The sequence below is a fragment of the Malus domestica genome, chromosome 17, assembly GCF_042453785.1.
Source record: "Malus domestica chromosome 17, GDT2T_hap1".
In the NCBI taxonomy this organism is placed as follows: domain Eukaryota; kingdom Viridiplantae; phylum Streptophyta; class Magnoliopsida; order Rosales; family Rosaceae; genus Malus; species Malus domestica.
In genome coordinates this window covers 26,984,687-26,989,730 of record NC_091677.1, presented here as the reverse complement: position 1 = coordinate 26,989,730, position 5,044 = coordinate 26,984,687, and the positions used below count along the sequence as shown (strand labels likewise).

Below are 5,044 nucleotides of genomic sequence, written 5' to 3'. Positions count from 1 at the left end.
ATTTGTACTAATAACTTTTTAATCTTTTATTTGTACCCTAATTTATTTGTAATGTACTCATTCTTCTTTATTAATATACCACTTTGTTATATGTAAAATGTACCAATTTTTTAACGCTATGGATATATTCTTTTGCCATTTATTATTTCATATTGTTACATAGTTTTTATCCATTTGTTCAATCAAAATTTCTGAATTTTTTTATTTATTATAGCCGTTTCTAATAGTATTATAATGAGGGATTTTAAGTTTATAGGATTAGAAATCTCATAAAACATCAAACAATTAATGTAAAAACTATAAAATATAAATACTAATAGTAATATGATGAGGTGTACAAAGTCAAGGAACTTTGATCAAACTTTGAATACCATTAATGTTTTAATCAAAGAGTGTTAGAGACTAGCGACTGCATCCAAATTATCCTTTTTTTTTTACCTCTTTTTTCATCTTCTCATGAATACTTAAGATTTCAAAGAGAAAAGAAGTAGATTAAAATGAGAAGATAAGTGAGACAGTTATTGGGCATTCTACATGCATGTCCACTAACACAAGACCAACTTAGAGGTAAGTTTATTCTCTATCCTACCTCCAAATGCCTAGGTACTAAATTTTTTATACTCGTATATTCAAATACCTAATTAGGTTGAATGAAAATTTAAACTCAACTAAAAGAGCATGAGACACGAGTAATGTTTTGATGCAATAATCAAGTTTTTTTTTTGTTTTTTTATTTTTTTTTGTTTTTTTACATCAAGCTACTTAGTTTAACTTTTCATCTCAAATTACATTCTATTTTAACAAACTTTGAATATTTTATTTGTAACAATTCAAACTCAATCCACTTATTTTCTAAAACCACCTCCACTCTCCCTTTTCTCCACGATTCACGAGTCCACATTAAGTTATATTTTATTATTAAAAATAATATTTTTAAAAATATGTTTACAAATAATCTGTGTTTAGAAAAATATTTATAGAAAATAAGATATAAATGGGGATTTATTTAAGTTTTTTTTTTTGATGAATCCAGGGTATCCCCGCAAGTAGGCGAGGACTAATCCCTCGAGCAGGTCGGACCCCATTCGGGGAGCAAGCTCTTTTAATGTTGGCTTCTCCATTCACAAGGCTCGAACTCGAGACCTTAGGCCATCTCCAATCGAAGGGTCCAGAGAGCCAGAGCGCCGAAAATAGCCCGAAAACCTTCTCCAACCGAGGGTTAGGCCAGAGGGCTCTGGAATCTGGGAAGGCCCCACAGAATCGGAAAGGGCTAGAGGGCTGGAGGGCTGGCCACTTCCAGCCAGCCAGCTAACCCCGGGCTGGCCAATTTTTTTTTTTTTGAAGTGTTGGATTTCCTATCGGTTAAAACCGACAGGAATAATGTAGAATATAATGAATTAAAGCTAATGGCTACTGGGATATTTATTAATTAGTATTAGTGTCGGTTATAACCGATACAAACACTAATTTGAATTGCAAATAGTGTCGGTTATATCTGACACGTATAGTTTGAAAAAAATTGAATACAATGGCTATTTCACAAATTTTTTTACAGTTTTATTATTATTTTTTATTTACAAAATTTATCATATAACTTCTATTTTTTTCCTATAAATTCTATTTCACAAAATTTATTTCATATTTTTTTTAAATTCCATTTTCTTCCTATAACTTCTATTTCACAAAATTTGTTTCATATTTTTTTTAAATTCCATTTTTTTCCTATAACTTCTATTTCACAAAATTTGTTTCATATTTTTTTTAAATTCCATTTTTTTCCTATAACTTCTATTTCACAAAATTTGTTTCATATTTTTTTTTAAATTCTATTTTTTTTCCTATAACTTCCTAAGCCATTATACAACATTAAATTAAATTAAGTAACATGAAACAACATTAAACAATATGAATTAAAGTTGTAGTTTTTAAATAATAAATTATGTTTGGCCCTATGACCCTTTGGCTCTCGGTTGGAGACGATTTTTTGTGAAATGGCTAAAATGAGCCATCTGGCCCTCGGTTGGAAACGGAGGCAAATATGGCCCTGTACTGTTCATTAAAATATTAATATCTTGGAGAATCTTGGAGGGCCAGATGGTTAAAACGAGTCATCTGGCCAGCCATCGGTTGGAGATGGCCTTACTTAAGAGGAACAAACTCATTATCACTTGAACCACCAAGCATTGATGGGTTTATTTAATTTTAAACAACACATAGTAGTGAATGTATGAGTGATGTATCATACTTTTTCTCAATACACTAAAAAGATAAAATATCAAATGAACTAAAATATTGCCCTACATGGTTTGAGATGACAAAAATATACACGATTCTTTAAAAAAAAATATTTACAGAAAAAACAAACGATTCTTTAAAATATTATTTTTAAAGAATCAAAATATTGTCCAAAATTATGTTTAGTTCTCCATGAGTGAAGATCAAGTTAGTGATAAACAACTCAGAGATTTAAACATTTGATATTGAAAGTTTAATATTAATATTATTCTATTACCTACATAATTTTTAATGTGTTCGGAATATAAATTAGTATACCCAATATCTCTTTATAAGTTGTGAGAGCATATGTTAAAAAATTAACAATTTAAAATAAAATTTTCTCTATTTACATATCGATATGATCTACTACCCTGTATTCTAGACATATTAAAAAGGAGATACGGCTGACAAAAGAAAAGAGAAGGGTAAATCGTGGACACAAAGTGATTTGATGGGTTTTAAGGGTTCATGATCTCGAGAAACTGGTAGAGGTCTCCTAGCCGTTCGATTTGGTATTGGAGGGAGAGATTGGGTCACAGTGTGGTCAAGAAAGGATTGTTCGACTGATTAAATCTAATCTGTGATATTATTTGGATTGCTTGCCCTTAAACGAAGACAATCTCCCGTGTTACGCAGGGCCACAGAAATGACGCTGAGGAAGCACCTGAAGAACTGGTATGTAAGAGAAAGATACTCTGATCAGTAATGCACCTCTGGTTTTAGACAATTGATGAACTCTGATCATGTCAGTACGGTTAGTTGGCAACCATTTAAACCCTTTTCTTAGGGTTGTGCTATACGGATTTGGATTCCGGATACCCTTTTATCGTTACATTATATTTGTCCATCGTATATCGTACGATAAAAATTTAATTAAAATTATTTATTTAAAATTAAATAAAAACAAAATCTAATGCAAACCGACCCCATGATATACAATGAACGAATAAAATGTGAGTATTCGGAAAGATCCTCATCTGTGCTATACCACTTTTTTTTTAAATGTTTTTCATACTTTTAAAAGAATATTTATAGTGGAACCGTAATTTTTTTATGGTTTGAGAGCAGATTATTCACGTGTAGAAATCCAAAGCTACACTTGTTCCACATCACTGAATTTGTGTTGTCATGTAAAATCGGTTCATTTTTTTTATCCATTTTTTGAACTTGTATGGGTACTTTATTTTTCATTGATATGACAATGTATCCATGTCATTAAGCCAAATATTTATTGTTATTATTTTTTAATTGTAGTTGTGAAGAATGTAACCATGTTTTGTGTTTGAAGAATCTACCAAACATTTTATGAACAATAATTTTTCGGTTAATTTTGAAGAATGTAACTATGTTTTATGTTTGAAAAATCTACTGAACGTTTTATAGTACAATAATTTTTTGTTAATTTTGATGAATGTACCCATGTTTATGTGTGTGTGTATAGTGTGGATTTGTGGTACCATTTTTTTTGCACAACTTTTGACACATGTATTTTGGGGACCTATCTATCTTTTATGTATTCTCTCAAAGATCATATTTACCAGAAAAATCATCTAAATCCAACCGTTGGATTAAGGGTTTAAGGTTTCTTTGTAAAACCGTATCCGTCCATATTTCTTCATTATAAATGAATATGTCTTAATGGTTTTGGATTTGTCTAATTTTTTGTAAGAATGATTTATGAATGATGTTTTAACAAATAGACGGTTCAGATCGTTGAAATACATTATAAAGTGGGCCCCACAAACTTGTGTCAAAATTTAGGTAAAAAAAATAGTGTCTCGGATCTACCCTCCCCATGTATATAGTATGTTACACACACACACACACACATATATGTACATACTATCTATGGAAAAACATTATTTTCTATAGAATTTGAATTTTCTTTCACGGAATGGGGTGTAATTTATCTTTTAATATCTTCAATATTACAGCGTGAGTTTTATTTAAAAATTTATTAATATATATAATAACTATGAATTTCAATTTTAAGTTGAAAACATAATAATCGATATGGGAATACATTAGTATATTAATGTTAGAGACTTCTATAAAAAATTAAAAACTAATAAGCTTTCAATAAATCAACTATACAAATGAGGACATGGGTCCTCTTCTGATCATATATCCTAATCCACTAAATTCATATATTTGGAATATTGAAATTTGATCCAATAGCTACAACTAGAATCTACTTTAAAAATTATAATAATTTTAATCGTTAGATCAAATTTTAATGATCTGAATACATGTGTTTGATAGATTAGGATACATAGATCTGGAGAGGACCCATGTAATTCCAAAGTCAATATTCTGTCTGACAAACTTGAGCCAATTATTATTATTATTATTTTTATTAGAAGGAAGCCAATTAATTAATACAAAACCAAGCACATTACATTAAAAAAAAGCACAACTGGAGCCAAATAACATATAAGAAGTCATTGTTTTTTTTGTTTTAAAAATTTGAACAATTTCTTGATTTATGCACATCTTTATTACGCAGGGATCATGTTAATCTTCTCCGTATCATTTGAATTTTATCGAAGTTTCTGAATGAATCATAACAAGTCATATTTGCAACACAATACTTGTATTCTTCTCAACTTGTTCTTGAGAAGTCTTAAACACATTACTATATATCCATTTCCTTTTCTTTTGTATAAATAGGAAATTTCTAGAGAGATCGCATTCAAACTATCTACTTGATTGGTTAATTTATTTTGGAAAAATTAGTTTCCGGTCCCTAGTTTCTAATGTCCATTAA

The 5,044-nt window shown here is 29.5% G+C and overlaps 1 non-coding gene across 1 annotated transcript; it reads right to left on the bottom strand.

The window, feature by feature from the left end:
* Positions 1-4,737: 4,737 nt before the first annotated feature.
* On the bottom strand, positions 4,738-4,840 carry LOC114822809 (U6 spliceosomal RNA). The gene has a single exon (XR_003771002.1). It is a non-coding gene; the product is annotated as a U6 spliceosomal RNA (small nuclear RNA).
* Between the last annotated feature and the right edge of the window lie 204 nt (positions 4,841-5,044).